General features: G+C 43.2%; 1 long non-coding RNA gene across 1 annotated transcript; it reads left to right on the forward strand.

Moving 5' to 3' along the window:
- The first annotated feature begins 892 nt into the window (after nucleotides 1–892).
- On the forward strand, nucleotides 893–14,437 carry LOC115080469. Its single transcript, XR_003853569.1, has 3 exons — nucleotides 893–1,003; nucleotides 14,133–14,186; nucleotides 14,341–14,437. It is a non-coding gene; the product is annotated as an uncharacterized LOC115080469 (long non-coding RNA).
- Nucleotides 14,438–22,111: the final 7,674 nt, after the last annotated feature.

Here is a 22,111-nt window from a genome sequence, read left to right on the forward strand (position 1 = left end):
CATCCTCTGTCTACAAATTCCACAGTTTAATTGTGGAATTTGTTGATTTAAAAAACTTTTAAACTTGTTTTAAATCTGTTAGCCCATAGTTTTAGGGCATGTTTCTAAGTCCTAATGCTATTTGAAAGAATAAATTCACTACCCCCAATTATTTGTTGGGCACAGCTCGTGATTTTATAAAGCTCTATTCCTGTAGTCATCTCCAGGCTGAATAGCCCTGACCTATTTAACATTTCATACGGGGGAGCCCTTGTAAAAATGATGACACTAGCATGCCCAATCCTGTGCCCCCCCCCCCCCCCCCCAAACCTTCCCAAAATGACTAGAAAAAGTAATGGGATGTGCTTGCCTGAAACCCCCCCCCCCAGGTATTAAAATTAAAATGGCTCCAGACTCCTCCTACTACCACCACCCTCAATCTCAAGAATGTGTCAAAAGTGTGGTACAGTCTAGCCATGATCCCAGCAGCATCCTGTGTTGCTCTAACAACAATTTACACTACTAGCATTGCTGTTAGGTAAGACACTGACAACCTCACCAAGGACCTGTAGAAGGGCATTGTTACTTCCTTTTTCTAGAATGTTGGATAACCAATAAGAAAAAGGCAGTAATAATGCCCTTGTACAGGTCCTTGGTGAGGCCTTATCTGGCAAACTATGATCATTTCTGGATATCTCAAAAGGGATAGAGACAGCATGGAATCGGTCCAGAAAAAGGCAACCAAAATGGTGTGGAATCTATATTAGAAGCCTTATGAGGAGAGACTCGAGGATCTGAATATCTAAGCCTTGAAGAATAGGAGGTGCAGGGGCAATATAATACAGACCTTCAGATTCCTGACAGGCATTAATGATGCACAAACTTCAAATCTTTTCTGTTGGAAAGGAAACTATAGAACTAGGGGTCACGGAATGAAACTCCAAGGGGGAAGACTCAAAACCAACAACAGGAAGTATTTCTTCATAGGATGGCATATGCCTGGAACACCCTCCTGGAAGAAGTGGTGAGGATAAAAATAGTAAAGGATTTCAAAAGGGCATGGGAAAAACAGCAGATCCCTAGATATTGTAAATGAAAAAAAGGGGAGCATGGGGGAACCCTGCACAGAGTATCAATTACTACTTGCTGGGCAGACTGGATGGACCATTTGGTCTTTATCTGCTGTCATTAATATGTTACTAGCTTACAAACGGGCCGATTCAGTAAAAGTCGCGGGAGAGCGGGCGAACGCCCGCTGTCCCGGCGCGCGCACAGGAGAGATTCTGTATTCAAATGAGGGCCTGCGGCAAAAAGAGGCGTTAGGGACACTAGCGCGTTCCTAGCTTCTCTTTTTGGACAGGAGCGACGGCTGTCAGCGGGTTTGACAGCCGATGCTCAATTTTGCCGGCGTCAGTTCTCAAACCCGCTGACAGCCATGGGTTCGGAAACCGGACGCTGGCAAAATTGAGCGTCCGGTTTTCAACCTGCGAGCCGCAGGCCGATTTCAAATTTTATTTTTTTTTAACTTTTTTTTAACTTTTGGGACCTCCGACTTAATATCGCCATGATATTAAGTCGGAGGGTGCACAGAAAAGCAGTTTTTACTGCTTTTCTGTGCACTTTCCCAGTGCCCGGAGAAATTAACGCCTACCTTTGGGTAGGCGCTAATTTCTGAAAGTAAAATGTGCGGCTTGGCTGCACATTTTGCTTTCTGAATTGCGCGGGAATACCTAATAGGGCCATCAACATGCATTTGCATGTTGTGGGCGCTATTAGCTTCGGGGGGGTTGGACGAGCTTGTGAATAAGGGGTAAAGCTAGCGCGTCGAAAACGTGCGTCCAAATGCGAGTTAACAGTGCGCTCCGCACAGAGCGCACTGTACTGTATCGGCCTGATAACTAGGTTTAAGCCTCACCCCCAAATGCCCCGAACTGCCTCTTTTTTTTTTTTAACCCAGCTAAAACTTAGCTGGTCAGTAGGGGGAGATATTTAAACCTAAATCCCAAACATAGGGGCCGATGCAATACAGTGCACTGAGCCCAGCGCACTGTATAACCTGCAGTTGGACGCGGGTTGTAGGGGCACTAACTAATCCCCATGTCCAACTTGGAGTGAAACTAATAGCACTCATCACATGCAAATGCATGTGAATGAGGCTATTAGCTATTCACTCCTTATGCAAAAAATAAATGTGCGTCTAGGACACACATTTTAGCGATCAGAAATTAACGCCTGCCCGGAGCAGGTATTAATTACTGAGCGCTACTAAAAGTAGTACAGAAAAGCAGAAAAAACTGCTTTTCTGTACTGCCTCCTACTTAATATCCTCAACAACGTGAGTCCTAATTTAAATATTGCATCGTGCCCCCAGGAGAGGTGCCTGGGGGCACATTATGAAAGCGGGCGATGAAGACACAGCGCCCGCTTTCAGCACAAGTTTTTTGCATCAGCCCCTTAGCCAGTCAAATCCTTTGAATATGGATTTATTTTTTATTTCTTTTTTAGCTTGCTTTTTGTAAAAGCACCTAGGCTCATTGACTAACATTTTTATGAATGATGCTAGCTATAGCAGTGGAGTCATCTTTGGGAGTGATATATGATTGGATTAGATGTAACTATACTATACATATGAATGGATTAATGGTATTAATGTGGAAACCCACATTTCAACGGTGGTAAAGACCTCTTTTATGCTTCTACGCTAGATTTGCCAACTGCAGAATTACTTTAGGAAAAAACTTGCTACCTTAATACACGTGCTGATCATTAACTACATAGACTACTGTAATTTTCTATTTAGCAGTGTCCCATAACATCAAATGCCTTCTACTGCTACAGAATACAGCTGCTAGGGACCAAATCAACGTATCATATAAAACCAACCTTGCATCAGTTAGACTGGCTACCAATAGAAAGTAGGATAAAATGCAAAACTCTTTGCTTTGTCTTTAAGTATGTGAATAATAAGGCCCCTGAGTATCTCTCCCAGCTTCTATTCTCCTACACTCCCACAAGGGCAATCCAATCCTCCCAAATGATCCTCCTAACTTCCTTTCCTCTGACTTTCACCAATTAACATAAATGAGACTTCATGCATTTAGTTGCTATACCCCAAAAATATGGATCAAGATACTGCTACCCCTACGCCTTAAGACTTCCTACTTCACCTTTCAAAAAAAAAATCTTGGCTATTTGGCCAAGCCTTCCCTTAGATTTCAAGGCAGAGAATCTTGTATGTACTTCCTGAATTATAAAACTTCCTGATCATGAGCCCACAGCCTTGTCCACCATTGGACTACTACTTTAATCTTACTACTTTGGCACAAAGTGCATACCTTATTACAGTATAAATGCATCTGTAGATAAAGGGTGAAGTGGGTGGTGAATGTTCTTTTTCAGCCTAGATGACTTCTTACAATCTACCTCTGGTCTTTAGCTATACCTGTATATGTACTCCAACCTTACGCGTACTGTCTTTGATTTGATTGATTACAATTTGGATTGTAATTTTGATTATAATTTACCTTAAGACTAACTTAGGAAAAGGTGGAATATCAAATGTTTATAAATAATAAATATTCTATTAGATATACTGGGCTAGATATTCAAAGAGCCACTGAGCAACACAGTCAACTGGTTAGTCTTTGTGCAGATATTCTGCCACACATTTCAGCTGCTAAAGTTGTGACTGAAGATCCAATTAAACCTAACCACACAAAACTGGTGCAGTTACAGTAGATTTAAGGTATCTATGTGGCCACGTTTAAGAAGAATATAAATCAAATATATTTTGCCCGGTTAACACTCGGTATTGTGCTAAGTGACTAAATTGGAAAAGCCCATCCCCAGGCATGTTCTGACCTGACCCCTTGTTAGCCAGCTAAATCTGTGCCTATAGTAATTTTATGTGGACAGATTGTAGGAAGAAGAGGGGAGGGGGAATTTATAACTAGTTAGATTTATGCATCTAAAAGATAATTCTTATTGCAAAAATCTTTTGAAATTGACCCCATTTTCTTAAGGAAAGAAGTGGTCTCTTCTTTATAACTTGACAGCATTTTTGTTGTCATGAAATGGTAGAAGTATTCCATAAACTTTGTGCACTGAGGAAAAGAGACAATCACTTGGGGTACACCAGGATTTTTGTTGATTCTGATGCAAGCAGTGCTGCCAAATTCTGGCCTGTGTGGGTCTTTGGGCAAAGTTTGATTTATGATTGTCAGTAGTATATAGGGCCTAGTAAATGTCAAAAACTTTGATTTGACAGATGACCATGCCCACTTCTGGTTTAAGCCATGCCCTCAGCCAATCAGCATTGACTTCTGCGTTAACTCTGCCCACAGGTCCTGCCTCCCAGCCAATCAACGTTCATTTCTGGATTAAGCCCTGCCCCTTTGATAGTAGCCTAGCCCCGCCCAAGTCATGCTCCTTTTTTTGCCCATGGGGGCAGCCATTTTGGCTGCCTGGGCCCGCCATCTTGGATAACAGCATGACTAAAAGGTGGTTGCCATTTTGGATGCATCACCGGAAATTACATCACGGCTAACAGGAGTCAACCATCTTGGATGATATCATTGGAAATGACATCACGGCTAAAAGGGGAGGTGCCATGTTTGGTGAATGACAACACAGCAGTGATCCTCTTCCCTGTACAGAGGGCATGCCTAGACACGCCTTTCAGGAGCAGTAGGTGGGGAATAGAAAAATGCAGGGACTAAAATACAGTTTTTGTAGGGTAATAATGATAATAATTTGAATAATACATTTCTTAACAGGATATTTAAAGGCAAACCACCACATTTTTTTTTATTCACAGGTTTAACGTGTAACCACAGAACAGAATTAGGAGCTTCCCCACCATGCAAAAAAGAATATTTTCATTAACAGTGACACAATACCAAAGCCTGCAAACACACAACTCTTTAACACTGCACAGAATATACAAATTCTGGTGTCCTCCCTGATTACTTTGTTTTACATCTAAAAATCCCCCTTTTTTTTTCTACGGATGGTATACTTCCGAATATGTGAAAGCCATTTATTTTAAATCCTACAGCCATTCCTGCATCAGTCCCTAATATTCTCACCATTATTCACAGGCAGGGGCAGAGATGAATGCTTTTTTTTTTAATCTTAGTGTAAATAAGTCAGCTCACATGTTTTTCTTTGGCAGAGCATGAGTGTAGGGCCACAGGTATCCTTCTCCTGAATTATAAGAGCAGGGATCTGTGTTTGACCCAGCGAGGGGAGGAATAGACACACTGCCGTCCACACTGCCATCCACTCCTTCTTCTCCCCATCATATCTTAATAGAAACTGGTTTTTGTTAAAAAAGGGGAAAACAATATTGTAGAATTGAAATTACCCAATATGTGTTAGAAAACTATAGTATTGAAACCCATGAGCCGTTTTAAAACCTGTGCATGTTTGAAAACTAACAGCATATATATTTTTTATCATTTTAAGAAAATGTAAAAAAAAGATAGTCACATTTTAATTTATTTTTTTTCTTATCTCTGTACCGGGTCACACAGTTTTGCAGAGTGCCAGCTGGGAGAGTTTTTATCACACTCTCTGGATTCCTGACAGGCTTGTAAACTTAGTGTTTATTTGTAAAGGTTTCAGATACATAACCATGTCATCGCCCCCCTTCTCTCCACTTTATCTGCTTCCTCTCACCTTTTACAAGAATACACACAGAGCAGTCTTTGAGATATGCTGTAGCTGTTTGGCCATTCTGTGGGGAAATACAACTACCGACCATCCCTTCATATGTAAAAAATTCTCTAACAAGTCTGGACTTGTCTTCATGAAATCCATGGGAAATCAGGAATAAGGCGTGATGGGGGATGTAGTCTTTGTCTCCACCCCACCCCACCCCCACCCCCCTTTCTCACTTATCTCCTGGAAACAGATATTCTCTTGTCTTTCAAACCATGATGAAGCGAGGGGCATGTTTTGGAAGAGGGGGACAATGCAGTTTTTGTTTTGTAACACATAATCCTTGATAGTTGCAGATACCCCATCATTTTATTTATTTATTTATTTAACAGTTTTTTATACCGACCTTCATAGTAAATTACCATATCGGATCGGTTTACAATTTAACAAAAGGGAAAAAACTAGAGTAACAAATTCACGTAAACGAAAGATAACAATAAGTAGGAATAAGTCAAAGTTACAATCAACAGGGGGAGAGAACTTGGAAGCTTGCAACAAGCTGGAAAGAAGATAGGCCGGTAAAAGAAATTTTACCATAGAGTGTACAAGTTAAAAACTTAAGGACGGTGCTTTAACCTGAATGTCTCAGAGTCCATTTATTTTTTCTTTGAGAAACGGAGTGCCAGACCGGGTAGGAATGAAGGCCAACTAATGATTGTCTGGTGGTTCAGGGAAGGCTTGTTGAAAGAGCCAGGTTTTAAGTCTTTTTCTGAAAGTTAAAAGGCATGGCTCCAGTCTGAGGTTTGATGGGATACTGTTCCAGATCGATGGGCCTGCTATCGAAAAGGCTCTGTCTTTGGTCGTAGCGAGGCGTGTGGCTTTAGTGGGGGGAACATTAAGAGTGCCTTTGTAAATGTCTCTAGTTGGTCTGATAGAAGAGTAGAGTTTGAAAGGTATTTCCAGGTCAAGTTGAAGTTGATGATGGATGGTTTTATGGATTAAGGTGATTGATTTGTATAGAATTCTGTAATTTACTGGTAACCAGTGTAGGTTCCTGAGAATTGGTGATATGTGATCGTAGCGGCTGGTACTGGTTAACAATCTTGCTGCCGCATTTTGAATCATCTGCAGAGGTTTAGTAGAGGATTTGGGAAGTCCTAGTAGAAGGGCGCTGCAGTAGTCTATTTTGGTGAACAGTAGCGCTTGGAGGACTGTCCTGAAGTCGTGGAAGAATAAGAGAGGTTTAAGTCGTTTTAGGACCTGTAATCTGTAAAAGCAATCTTTCGTTGTTGTATTGACCATTTTCCTTAGGTTTAGTCGGTTGTCTAGAATCACCCCAAGATCTCTAACCTGCTTACATGTGATGTGAGAGTTGAGTGGTGTTGGTTGGTGGATATTGTTATTGGATATTGGATATTTTGTCTTATTAAAGGATGTTTTGTTTGTCCACCATTTATGCCTTATGTCATAATGGATGATATAAATGCATATATAAAAAAATATGTTTCAGTTGGAAAGCAGAGAGATGATATGAAAGGGTCAGTTTGCATTTTAGGAAACAACATTTGAACTAAATTCTGTGTCCTGTGTGCACAAGACAGGTACAGGAATGTTGCATGCTGGGAATTGAGTACCAACTTGTCAGGCTGTACTGTGACCAGGAAACAATAACTGACATACATCCAAACCCAAGACATCCTGAAAAGAAAAAAAGTATTTCAATAGTTTAAAAAGTCTTGCATCTAGCTAAAACTATGGTAGTTCAGATGGCAAGAGCATTAGATTTCCACTTTAAAAACCCTGGTTCGATCCCAGGCTGTGGTAGCAATTCTTTTTTGTAAAACAGCTGGGTGTTTTTACAAATAGTTAACATACATAGAGAGTAAATTTTGACAAGAGTACAAAGTAATCATCCTAGACAGGCCAAGAATACCTTTTTTTCTTATGGTGTTGAAATGGACAGGAATGGGGCCAACACGTCTGGGGTAAGTGTGGGTGCAAGGTAGTGGCACGCCCACACAGCGTGCATAGAAAAGATGACAGGTGGCAGTGGCCATCAAATCAGCTTCCAGACCAGAGGAGGTGGGGGGGACATGAGATGGTGGTATGAACTGGTGCTTTGGAAACAAATATGCACACATGCTCTTTACCGTAAAAGCATATTCAGCTTGCTCATACGATCACCAGTGACTGCGTTATAAAGAAATGTTGGCAAGAGATCCTAAGCAATTATTGCAAGGCATGTATCTTGGAAACGGGGACAGAATTTTTAAGCTTTTCTGACATGGTGCTGGCATGTGGAAAGGCAGAAACTAAGAAGGGATTATGATAGGCTGTGTCTCGTCTGTGTCATAAGCGTATTGGTGTTGGCAGGGTATAATATGGAGATATTGGGGCTTTGTAATGAGGACATAAATATGGTTATGGATCTGATCAATTCTGTGAAAAATGCAGAGGACTCCCAGGTGGCTGTAAGCCAACTAGTTAGGCCCAGCGTCGATAAAGATCAAATGAGGCTTATGAACTGCATAATCTGTAAAAGAGAGCACACGTCATATTTTAAAACAGTTCAGTGATGTTCTTATATCTTTTTGCAGAAATGAAAACTGTGGTAGATGTTTGAAGCAACCCAAGATGTATTTTGAAATAACAATGATACTATCTCTAGAATATCCTAAGCAGCTTTTGTTTTTTGTAGTGTGTATGTGTACGTGAGAGAGAGTATTTTGAAACTATCCATAATAAAGGATGATATAAACACATTTAACAAACTTTTGGGGCAGTATGATAAAGGGGATGGAACAGCTCCCCTATGAGGAAAGGCTGAAGAGGTTAGGGCTGTTCAGCTTGGAGAAGAGACGGCTGAGGGGGGGATATGATAGAGGTCTTTAAGATCATCAGGTCAATACAGTAAAGTGCGGCCGCGGTTACCCTGCTCCTAACCCGCTTTCTACCCACTTTTCGGCCGCGTTAGCCCTTCTTGCGATACACAATCCCCTTTAACCTACTCTTACCGCGTCCTTAAATCACCGGGAAACCCCTTCCGCCCGCGGCATGTATATTACATGTAAACAATTGAATTACCGTAGCTATTCCCTCCCATACAGTAACAGGCGCCCCGACTATTACTTTTTTACCCTACCATTTTGCCGCGCGTTTAACCTGCTAACTTACCGCCTACCCTTACCCCTGTGTTAGAGGCAGGGGTAAGGGTAGGCGGCAAACTTTCCCCCAGCCCCTGCTCACCTGCCCTGGCCGCGTCCATGGGTGCTGGTCTCCGGGGCAGCCCCAGTCCTCTCCCCTCCTCCCGAAGCAACGAAAGCGGAAAAAAAAAAGTTGCAAGAGAGAGGACGGGCACTCCTACGCTCGGGATTGCCAGTCCTCTCTCCCCTCCTCCCAAAGCATGGCGCGAAAAGCAGCCTTGCTTCGGGAGGAGGGGAGAGAGGACTGGCAGCGTAAAGCAACGAAGCGACTTACTTTTTTTGCAGCCCCCCTCCAGAGACGGACATCGGCGACGACGGACGCGGCTTCCCTGCCTCCAGCTGCCCGCCAAGATGGACGCATCGCACGGGCGAAAGCGGCTCCTGTGCGTGCAATTGGGCCGCTGAAGGCGTGACGTCACGACATTTGGCGTCACAGCATGTGACGTCACATCTTCAGTGGCCCAATTGCACGCACAGGGGCCGCTTTCACCCGTGCAATGCGTCCATCTTCGCGGGCAGCTGGAGGCAGGGGAGCCACGACCGTCGTCGCCGATGTCCGTCTCCGGAGGAGGGCTGCAAAAAATGTAAGTCGCTTCGTTGCTTTACGCTGCCAGTTCTCTCTCCCCTCCTCCCGAAGCAAGGCTGCTTTTCGCGCCTTGCTTCGGGAGGAGGGGAGAGAGGACTGGCAATCCCGAGCGTAGGAGAACCGTCCACTTCCTGGTACCTGTCATTTCAAATGTCATTTGAAATGACAGATACCAGCGTGTCCGTGAAGCGTTAGGCCAGTGCACCCAGGATACTGTATAGCGCTCTATACAGTAAAATGGGTTGCGCGGGCCTAACGCTTCACAGACGCTTCTTAGACGCAGCTTGCATTTGCAAGCTATTTACATACAGTATCAAGCGGTAGGTGAGCTGGACTGTGCTTGCGGCAACCGCGGGTACGCCCGGCACTAACGCAGCTCTTCCTACCGCTCCTTACTGTATCGGCCTGCATGAGAGGTCTTGAACGAGTAGATGTGACTCGGTTATTTACACTTTCGAATAATAGAAGGACTAGGGGGCATTCCATGAAGTTAGCAAGTAACACATTTAAGACTAATCGGAGAAAATTCTTTTTCACTCAACGCACAATAAAGCTCTGGAATTTGTTGCCAGAGGAGGTGGTTAGTGCAGTTAGTGTAGCTGGGTTCAAAAAAGGTTTGGATAAGTTCTTGGAGGAGAAGTCCATTAACGGCTATTAATCAAATGTACTTAAGTAATTGAAACTGCTATTAATTGCAGCAGTAGCATGGGATCTTCTTAGTGTTTGGGTAATTGCCAGGTTCTTGTGGCCTAGTTTGGCCTCTGTTGGAAACAGGATGCTGGGCTTGATGGACCCTTGGTCTGACCCAGCATGGCAAAGTTTTTATGTTCTTATGCTTTTTTTTGTTAAAAGATGAGAATAGAAGAGAAATCAGACGTTTTGTCAACCCTCTGCTATTGAAGACAAAACAATGCATGCTGACAGATGGAAAAAGACTATTCCCTGGGCTTTCTTTATAAAGAATGTATATTTTATGTGATAAGCAATAAATGTAACAATTTAATTTTCAGATGTTGTTACAAAATATTATAATTTGACTCTGTCTTACACATCCGTTTGGTGCAAAAGATGTGAATAGAAAAATGAATCATAGCTTCCAATTTTCTTTATCTAAGGATAGAAGTTCTTGCATCTCTTATTTTCGGAAATGCAATGTATTTGAAATAAAGCTACCATGTAATCTGTTTTGTGGTTTAGAAACAAACTGTAATAAAGTATGATATAAACACATTTATAATAACGATACTATGGTTTCCACTATACGTTGAGTCCTATCAGTCTGTGTAGGTGCTGCGGTGCTAGGGGAGTATGGGGGTCAGGAAATAACATCACAACCCAGCACGTATAGGTCAATCTTGCACAGTAAACATTACTGCGGAGCATGTGGAGGTAGCCATGTTTTATGATCTCATAGGAAAAGAGGTTATTGTAGGGCATGCTCAGTCAATGGCTATTTTGTTTTCAGAGACAGCATTACCTTGGAGCATGTGAAGATAGTCGTGTTTAATGATTTCACTGGAAATGACATTACAGTAAGAGATGCACAGTACAGTCCTTCTGCCTATAAAAGAAAAAAATGTTAACATATTCAAACAATCGTTAGGTTTATTATTAACATCATCATTGATATTATTTTTTGGTTTTGTCGTAGTAGAACAGTTCCGTAAAAGAGTTTGCTCACAGTCCTTTCAGGGTTTATGTCCCCTTTGCCCCGCATGTGCACCAAAGACACTTTCAGCAGGGAGAATGCACCCACATGCACAAATATTTAATTGAGAGATGTTATTATAAAGAAACTTGTGTTCAACAACATATAACCAAAGTTTTTAAATGTGCAATATTAGACACACAAAAGGGTAGATTTTATAAATGAGACCTGTCTGTTTCAGTTTTCTCTCTGCCACAAATTACTTTGGGGTAGATTTTAAAAGGGTTTGCGACGCATCTCAAAGGGTTTGCGCCGCATCTCAAAAAAGATATAATTGCGATGGAGAAGGTACAGAGAAGGGCTACCAAAATGATAAGGGGAATGGAACAACTCCCCTATGAGGAAAGACTAAAGAGGTTAGGACTTTTCAGCTTGGAGACGAGACGGCTGAGGGGGGATATGATAGAGGTGTTTAAAATCATGAGAGGTCTAGAACGGGTAGATGTGAATCGGTTATTTACTCTTTCGGATAGTAGAAAGACTAGGGGGCACTCCATGAAGTTAGCATGGGGCACATTTAAAACTAATCGGAGAAAGTTCTTTTTTACTCAACGCACAATTAAACTCTGGAATTTGTTGCCAGAGAATGTGGTTCGTGCAGTTAGTATAGCTGTGTTTAAAAAAGGATTGGATAAGTTCTTGGAGGAGAAGTCCATTACCTGCTATTAAGTTCACTTAGAGAATAGGCACTGCCATTAGCAATGGTAACATGGAATAGACTTAGTTTTTGGGTACTTGCCAGGTTCTTATGGCCTGGATTGGCCACTGTTGGAAACAGGATGCTGGGCTTGATGGACCCTTGGTCTGACCCAGTATGGCATTTTCTTATGTTCTTAACCCTTTCAAAACCCCCCTGCGCGCGCCGAACCTATTTTGCATAGGCTCGGCGGCGCACACAAGCCCCGGGACGCGTGTCGGGGGCGGCGCAATGTTTGGGGCGTTCCGGGGGCGTGTCGGGGGCGTGGCACCGGCCGGGGGCATTTCGGGGGCATGGCCGAGGCCTCCGAAATTGCTCCAGGGCCGGGGAATCACGCAGCGGCGGCGGCGGCCGATCAGCGTGCTCTAGTTACGCCTGCCTGGAGCAGGCATAACTTTCACGATAAAGGTAAGGGGGGTGTAGATAGGGCTGGAGAGGCTCGGTTAGGTAGCGGAAGGGAGGGGAAGGTGGGGGGAGGCCGAAGGAAAGTTCCCTCCGAGGCCGCTCCGAAATCGGAGCGGCCTCGGAGGGAAAGGGCAGCGTGCGTAGGGCTGGGGGGGGTAGGTTAGGTAAGGGAGGGGAGGGGGGGAGGGGGGAGCCCTCTCACTTTGAATGCCAAAGTGGCTCCCTAACCCCTACACTAATACCTAAACCTCACCTCGAGTTACTAGGTAGGCCTCCCATAGAAATATAAATACCTATCTAGTATGAGGGCATTATGGCTAGCCTGTCTCTCTTCCCACCCCCCGTAGGGCCCTGATAGCTAGGCTGTTTAAAATTCGCATTAAAGCCGTGCAATATGGCTTCGCAAAACTGTGAGCCCCGACCACGTGGCTAAAAATACAGCCCCAATATCCTCCCCTTTTTTTGTCATTTGCTTCGCACCATGCGTTATGGTGCTTTTGCACACATTAATGGTGCTTTCACATGTTTAAGGCATTTTTGCATGTGTTAAAGGCGTTTTTTGCATGCGAAAACGCCATATAGCACTTTGATAAATGACCCCTTAGACTACTGCAACTCCTTATTACTAGGCCTACTCTCAGGACTACTAAAACCACTACATTTACTTCAAAATGCCTCTGCTAGACTCTTACTAGGGACAAGGAAATTCAAACACATCACCCCCCTTGCTGGTAGCACTGCACTGGTTTCCTATACAATCCTGAATTCATTATAAAGTATTAACTCTAATTTTCAGTATCATCAACAATATTAACCCATGTTTATTAGGCGTGACACTTCAACATTGCACACCACAGAGAGTCCTAAGATCACAAAAAAAAAGGACTTCTAATGGTGCCTTTTACACAGAACACACACCTAACGCAAATAAGAGACCGAATGTTTTCCAGAGTGGGCCCCAATTTGTGGAACTCTCTCAGAGAGTCATTATGTCAGATAACAGAAAGAAAGAGTTTCATAAGTGAACTGAAAACATGGCTCTTTAGAAATGCATACGATTTAACGTAAAATACCAATATGCTGATAACTTCAATGTCAGTACCACAGATAATGTTAGGGAGCAAGCAATAAGTAATGAACGATGTAAAGTGTATTATAAGTAGAATTAGAATTTATATATACCTTTGTGTCGACTTAGAAAATGTATGAATATGAACTAGATTATATATTTGATATTGTGATATCCTAGAATATGTATAAACATGAACTAGAATATGTATTTGCTGTAGTGTTGACCAAGAATGTGAATGTTGACACACAGTATGTGATTGTTGACCAAGAATATAAATACTAATATTGTAAACCTTTGTGTTCTTCTTTTGGAATGACGGTATATAAAACACCTAAATAAAAAAAATAGTGGGGCTGAAGTAAGTTGTGCGTGTTGGCCAACTGCCGGCGTGCGATCCCCAGGACAAATGGCCACTGTGCCGGGAGCCTCTGGCCCCACCCCTGGACTGCCCCACCCCCTCCCCACCTCTTTTTGCAAGCCCCGGGACTTACACGTGCGACGCCAGACCTTTTAAAAATAGGCCTGGCGCCCATAACACCAGTTACGCGCGTAAATCCTCCAAAAATCTGGCCCAGTGTGTTTAGAGAGTACAGAATTGTATGAGTGGATGTGACTGTTGATTGATGTTTTTATTATGGTTTTAGGAGGTGTGGATATGATCCAACGATAATAAAACATGTATAATATGTAGTTGTACATTAGACCAAAGTATGTATTGTACAATAGACATTTTGTAAGATTTATTGTAATTTGTTTAAATAAGTTATATTTGATTAAAAATAATTTTGTACAAACCTTGTAAATATTTCTCTCTTTTGCAGTATCTGCAATGTTACCTTTTCATTGGAAGGTTGTTGCTGTTTGATTCCTGGCAGGTAATGCTGTTATGGTATAGTGGGTTTGCTTTATAGTTTATATCCTTTATGCAGGGTTTTTGTATTCACAATGTGCCTGGTAGTAAAGGAAGTCTGTGAAGCTGTTATTAAGGTGACACCAATCCTGAATTTGTTTTGTTTTATGATGCATTAGGAGAAACATTCTACTTCTGCTCTGCAGCCGAGCCTGGGAGAGTTTCTATGGATGCAAAGTATATTCATTTCATCATAGCAGACGCCTATTTGTCCGAAGACCTGTAGGTAAGGTACAAAGGAACATCAGCAATATGGACAACAACAAACCAAATGAACAATAAGATACATTGTGAAACTCTAAAAAGAAATTGGTTGAATGATGCTAGAAAATAATTTTAATGGTAGACTTATTAGGAAGTTGAAATTGGCCAGAGACTTATTAGAGGCCCTTAGGATTTTTTTCTTGTCATGTCTTTATAGCCAATTTTAAAGATCCCGGCTGCATTTAGGGCCTGATTTACTAAGCATTTTCCCCATACACACAGAAATAGGAATTATATAAATTGATTCCTTAGTGTGAGCCCTAGGTGTACATAATTTTGAGTGTGTAGTACTTCTTAGTTATTTAAGCAGAATTTGAATTGATGGAGGTATTTTGGCTTTTTCTGAAAAAAAAAAAAAAAGTTTGTCTTCTTCCAGATTTACCTGTGCCCATTCAGAAGTTCTCTAGCAGGTTTAGGTTATTTTGCAAACTTTCTGACCTAGGGAATAAAATGAGCAGATCATGTGCATATTTGATCTCCAAGTTATTTAGTCTCAGTCCTGTAGCTGAGGATCTCTCCATCAGTGTGGAAGGATCTTGGATGTCATGACCATTAGCAAGACAGTTGGAAAAAAGATGAATGAGTGGGAATGAATTGTAAATTTGGAATATTTTGAGTTATATTAAATTCAGGTACGGCTGTAATGTGATTTTCACGTAAATAAGCAGCTAATTAGCCATGCTGTATGGGAATGTCTTCCATGCCATTAGGTGGCAGAGCTTTCTAAGTCTAGTAAAGTCTTTCAGCTAGGTGCTCCCTCATATCTTCTCTGATTTGCCTCAGGCTCCTCAGTCAGTTTTTTTCCGCACGGCAGTTACCACGCGGAGCTCTACTCTCCTGAGAGACTGAGAAGTTTCTGTGAAAAAAAAAACCTGAACAAAACAACAGAAGTTTGAAGTGATTTGAACAGCAGCCAGAGACATGCTGCATCCTGGTTTCAAATTTTGTTCCTGTGGCAAAATTATGTCGGCCACATTGTCTGGGACCCTTCCATGACCAAGCAAACTGCAGACTGCGAATGCATGACCCCACGAGCCCCAGCGGGCTACCAAGCTTCAGGAACTTCAATCCAGAGCTCCGGGCTCTCATGCCCCTTCTGAGGCCTCGGTAAGATCATCCCCAGGCCCAAAGAGAAAGAAAAGGTCTCCTTCGTCGAGGAGGGCCTCCTTGGTCGACGCCCCCCCCAGGTCAGAACACCCGCCGTTGCTCGCCCGCCAAAAATTGGCACACGGCACAGGGGATGCATTGGTGGCATAGCGGCCGCATGCCTCACCGACGCAGTTGACGTATCGACGCTCAGAAGATAAACATGCCAACACCTCTCTGAAGCGTCAAAGCATCGACACACCAACAAGGGATCGACACACCGACCATTGACTGCTATTAATCAAGTTTACTTAGGGAATAGCCACTGCTATTAATTGCATCAGTAGCATGGGATTTTCTTAGTGTTTGGGTAATTGCCAGGTTCTTATGACCTGGTTTGGCCTCTATTGGAAACAGGATGCTGGGCTTGATGGACCCTTGGTCTGACCCAGCATGGCAATTTCTTATGTTCTTATGATGCTACTGCATCGAAGCCACACATTCTGGTGCATCGTCAACGCATCGATGCAAGGAGACAACTGCATCGCATCCTCGCCTGATTGACGCACCACCAACACAGTTGACGCGCATCGGCGCACAGCCGACACAGTCGACTCAAAAACAGCCTAAGAAGCACCACTCGGGCCCTAAACGACCCAGAGAATTGTCACCACCCTTGATAGTGGAATCAGATCCAGATGTTTCAACTCCTCGCACGTCTGACATGACTCCTACATCCACTGTCAGTGGAAAAGGGTAAACAGTGGAGTGCCTCAGGGATCTGTACTTGGACCGGTGCTTTTCAATATATATATAAATGATCTGGAGAGGAATACGACGAGTGAGGTTATCAAATTTGCAGATGATACAAAATTATTCAGAGTAGTTAAATCACAAGCAGACTGTGATACATTACAGGAGGACCTTGCAAGACTGGAAGATTGGGCATCCAAATGGCAGATGAAATTTAATGTGGACAAGTGCAAGGTGTTGCATATAGGGAAAAATAACCCTTGCTGTAGTTACACGATGTTAGGTTCCATATTAGGAGCTACCACCCAGGAAAAAGATCTAGGCATCATAGTGGATAATACTTTAAAATCGTCGGCTCAGTGTGCTGCAGCAGTCAAAAAAGCAAACAATGTTAGGAATTATTAGGAAGGGAATGGTTAATAAAACGGAGAATGTCATAATGCCTCTGTATCGCTCCATGGTGAGACCGCACCTTGAATACTGTGTACAATTCTGGTCGACACATCTCAAAAAGATATAGTTGCGATGGAGAAAGTACCGAGAAGGGCTACCAAAATGATAAAGGGGATGGAACAGCTCCCCTATGAGGAAAGGCTGAAGAGGTTAGTACTGTTCAGCTTGGAGAAGAGACGACTGAGGAGGGATAAGATAGAGATCTTTAAAATCATGAGAGGTCTTGAACGAATAGATGTGACTCGGTTATTTACACTTTCGAATAATAGAAGGACTAGGGGGCTTTCCATGAAGTTAGCAAGTAGCACATTTAAGACTAATCGGAGAAAATTCTTTTTCACTCAACGCACAATAAAGCTCTGGAATTTGTTGCCAGAGGATGTGGTTAGTGCAGTTAGTGTAGCTGGGTTCAAAAAAGGTTTGGATAAGTTCTTGGAGGAGAAGTCCATTAACGGCTATTAATCAAGTTTACTTAGGGAATAGCCACTGCTATTGATTGCATCAGTAGCATGGGGTCTTCTTAGTGTTTGGGTAATTGCCAGGTACTTGTGACTTTGATTGGCCTCTGTTGGAAACAGGATGCTGGGCTTGATGGACCCTTGGTCTGACCCAGCATGGCAATTTCTTATGTACTTATATCATCTGTTTCCCCAACCTCGCCCCTGAGCAACCTCAGCCACCTTCATTAGTTGTTCCACCTGAAAAGGCTGCGAGTAAGAGACGAGCACAAGCGGATGTAATACAGCTTACTCTACCACTGATTACAAAACCATCACCTACACCAGTGATGGCTAACCTATGACACGCGTGTCAGAGGTGACACGCCGAGCCGTTTTTGCTGACACGCGTAGCGTTTTGGGACTATCGAATTTTATTTTTTTTTATCGGCTGTGCCGAGCCTTTTTTTTTTTTATCGGCTGCGCCAAACCTTTAAAATTAGTTTTTCAGTATCTCCCCAATGCCCCCGGGCGCAGCGACAGGCAGATAGGCAGGGCTGTGGTGAGGCTCACGTCACCACAGCCCAAAGAAAAAGATCGTGTTTGAACGCGCTGATGCTCCTCCTCCTTCCTGCCTGTGCAGCCCCGGAAGTAAACGTTGCTGGAGCCACGTGGGCAGGAAGGAGGAGAAGCATCAGTGCGTGCAGAAGAGGAGCAGCGCTTGCGCTTACGGGCCACCGCGAATCCCAAGTCGTAGCGGCCCGAGAAGAGGAAGAGGCCCTGTAGCAGAGCCGCAGCGGCCTGAGAAGAGGAAGAGGCCCGGTAGCAGGGCTGCTGCAGTGCCCATCCTGCGGCGACCCGCGAAGAGGAGGCCCAGAGGTGAGAGAGAGGCTGAGGGTCTGTAGAGGGTGTGTGCGTGCGTGTATGAGATGAGTTGAGAGATTGTGTGTGAGGACCTGAATGTTTGCAGAGACTGCATGTGCTTGAGCAAGACAGCATGTGGGAGTGAGAGAGAGCCTGTGTGTGTGAGTCAGACAGCATGTGCCAGTGAGAGCCTGTGTATATGAATGATTGTATGAGAGAGAGCATGTACCAGTGAGAGCCTGTGTGTATGAATGACTGTATGAGAGAGAGCATGTGCCAGTGAGAGCCTGTGTGCATGAATGATTGTATGAGAGAGAGCATGTGCCAGTGAGAGCCTGTGTGTATGAATGATTGTATGAGAGAGAGCCTGTGCCAGTGAGAGCCTGTGTGCATGAATGATTGTATGAGAGAGAGCATGTGCCAGTGAGAACCTGTGTGCATGAATGATTGTATGAGAGAGAGCATGTGCCAGTGAGAGCCTGTGTGTATGAATGATTGTATGAGAGAGAGCATGTGCCAGTGAGAGCCTGTGTGTATGAATGATTGTATGAAAGAGAGCATGTGCCAGTGAGAGCATGTGTGCATGAATGATTGTATGAGAGAGAGCATGTGCCAGTGAGAGCCTGTGTGCATGAATGATTGTATGAGAGAGAGCATGTGCCAGTGAGAGCCTGTGTGCATGAATGATTGTATGAGAGAGAGCATGTAACAGTGAGAGCCTGTGTGTATGAATGATTGTATGAGAGAGAGCATGTAACAGTGAGAGCCTGTGTGTATGAATGATTGTATGAGAGAGAGCATGTGCCAGTGAGAGCCTGTGTGTATGAATGATTGTATGAGAGAGAGCATGTGACAGTGAGAGCCTGTGTGTGTGTGAGAGAGAGAAATGCATATGAGAATGAGAACCTGACTGTGTGTTTGAGGGAAGAAGATGGAGAGAAAAGAAACAGAAAAAAAGACAATATAAAAGGAATTGGCAAAAAAAAAAAAAAAAAAAAGGAAGGGAAGGTGGAAAAAAAAAGCCTGTGACCAACCAATTAGAAAACTAAGATCAGACAGCAAAGTAAAAAAAAATAAATTCTTTTTAGTGATTGGCACATGTAATCTTTGGGAATGTGCAAGAATAGCAACATCCCCAATAGTCATGTGGCAGCAGTGACAGTGGCAGCAGAGGAATGAGAGAGGCTCCGAGGTTGCTGGCAAAAGAGAGGGGGATCTGCCTTTAGTGTGTGCATGTGTATGAATGGGACTCTGCCTGGGGGTGTATGTGTGTGAATGCATGGGTGTCTGCCTGGGGGTCTGTGTGTGTGAGAATGAATTGGTGCCTGCCTGGAAGATGGAGCGGGAGTGGTGTGAAAATGAATGGGAGCCTGCCTGGGTGTGTGTGTGTGTGTGTGTATGTGAGGGAGCCAGTGAGTGTGAGAGCATGAGTATGTATGAGAAAATCCAGGGGAGTAAGAGTTTTGTGGGAAGGGGGTGGGTGGAGGGGGAGAGAGTGTTTTAATTGAAGATTTAGCCGATGAAATTCAGCAACAAAAAAGTCACTAAGCAGGTAAGGTAAAGAATTATTTGTTTTTGCTTTATTAGTAAATACAGTACATATATTAAAATTATAACTTTGTTATTAATTAGAGCTGCAAATATCACAATTATGGATTTTTCTAGAAGTGACACACCACCCGAGTTATGCTCGGTTTTTTTATGAATTTTGACACACTGAGCTCAAAAGGTTGGCCATCACTGACCTACACCATCGACGTCAGGACTGGCTACTCAAGCCATGTCTCAAATTACAAATATATTGACTCAGTTCTTACAGTCAGTAGAAAAGCCTCAATTACCACCTCATCTGTCTCCTCCTGCATCTCCGGCAATTCCGGAAGATCCAGTGATACCAGGCCCAGCACCAAAGGACCTTCCAATATCACCTCCAACTCCAATTGAAGAAATTTCGGATTCAGATTCCTTCTCGAATTCCTCCACGGGTTACCCGTCTGATCCAGTGGAGATACCCCCGGCACCATCTTCACCTCCAGAAGACCTGATATATTCACAATTCATAGAAAAGGTCGGACAGATGCTTAACATGGAAACAAGGAGGATTCCTATCCATGTCAGGAAATGTTAGGCATATTAAACATTTTTGATATGTCTACTGAACCAGTGGCCCTCCCACAGCATCCTGTTTTGACAACGCTGATGGAAAAGTCATGGGACACTCTATTGTCCATCCCCCCCACATCACGGAAAATCGATTTAAAATACAGAATGAAAGATTCTCCCTTCCATTCCTCAGTTCAACTACCACATCATTTCGTGTTAGTTAAGTCGGCAATGCAAAAGGTTCATAAATCGAGAATCCATTCCAACACACCGCCAACCAAGGAAAACAAAACACTGGATGATTTTGCGAACAAATCATTTCAATCTGTGATGTTAAACGCCCATATTCAAAACCACCAGTTTTACATCGCACAATACCTGTTTGATAATTTACAAGCACTAAAATGATGCCTCCAACAAAGCTTGCCAGACACCGCTTTACCTCTTCAGTATCATAACCTGGAGGAAGGTTTGAGGCACTTATTAAGATCTATTTATGAAGGCTTTGATGTCTCATCAAAGACTTCATCAAATGCCTTGGCAGCGAGACATCTCGCATGGTTGCGTTCCAGCGCCATACGTCCACGACAAGTTAGCAATCCTACCTTGTCATCCAGAAAACTTGTTCGGAAACAAATTCACTGAGACGGTGATGAAGATCAAGGAGCAAAAGACAGCTGTCCTTTCATTAACATCTCCTCACCAACCATCTACATCATGTCGCCACTACACTACTTCAGCTCAGTATAGAAGAACACCCTTTAAGGCATTCAAATCTTATTCCTATTACAAACCTCAGTCCTACCAACCATCTAGGCAGCAACCCTATCAACCTCAAGCACCACGCCAGCATGCCAGAGCCCCTCGTCAACCACGTCAGCAAGCTGACCCTCAACCCACAAAAACCCAGACCGTTTTTTTAAAATAATGTTGCCACCATCACAACCCCCTCCTGTCGGAGGCAGGTTGTCCAATTATCTTCCAGCTTGGAGTCAAATTACCTCAAATCAGTGGGTCCTATCAATAATAGAACGGGGTTACATTCTTCATTTCTCATCCCTCCCAACCCTCCCACATTGGGTTCCGCAGAAGCATGTAACATCTCACAAAGAATCTCTTTTGAAGGAACTCCAAATTCTTCTACAGAACAAATACATTCAGAAATTGCCTTACCTGGAATTCCATTGAGGGTTTTACTCGCAATACTTCCTAATTCCCAAGAAGTCAGGAAGTCTGTGCCCAATCTTGGACCTATGTTCACTCAACAAACACCTCTACAGGGAGAAGTTCAAAATGACTTCAAATCCATCCTTCCCTTTCTTCAGCCAGGAGATTGGATGTGCTCACTAGACTATCGACATCAGCCTCGACATAGTCAGTACCAGCAATTATACCAGCATTTATACTCATTTTCTTCAAAATATATTGTATTTAAATTGTATTTAAATTATAATTGCCATGTTCATTTTAATTTATTATTATTATTTATTTATCCAAGTTCATCTTACCTTGTTCATTGTAAGACATTATTCTATATATTGTCAAGTTATTTGTTGCAATGTAAACCGAAGTGATTAGTAACTATGTTACCAGAACGTCGGTATATAAAACTGTCAAATAAATAAATAGACCTGAAGAATGCATATGCTCACATTCCACAGCACCCCAGTTCCTGGTGTTACCTATATTTCCAGGCAGACAACCAGCACTTCCAATACAAGGTTCTACCATTCAGCCTTTCCTCTGCCCCCAGAGTCTTCACCAAATGTCTAGCAGTGGCAGTGGCACACCTTCGTCGCAGTGGCACACCTTCATCGCATACGCGTCTACATATGCGTCGCCTGCAATGGGGACTAAAGAACCAGTGGATTAAATTTCTCCATCAATTGTCTACTCCCATCTCCTTAACCAATAGCATGAAAAAAGGCCT

The sequence above is a fragment of the Rhinatrema bivittatum genome, chromosome 1 (assembly GCF_901001135.1).
Source record: "Rhinatrema bivittatum chromosome 1, aRhiBiv1.1, whole genome shotgun sequence".
Lineage (NCBI taxonomy): Eukaryota > Metazoa > Chordata > Amphibia > Gymnophiona > Rhinatrematidae > Rhinatrema > Rhinatrema bivittatum.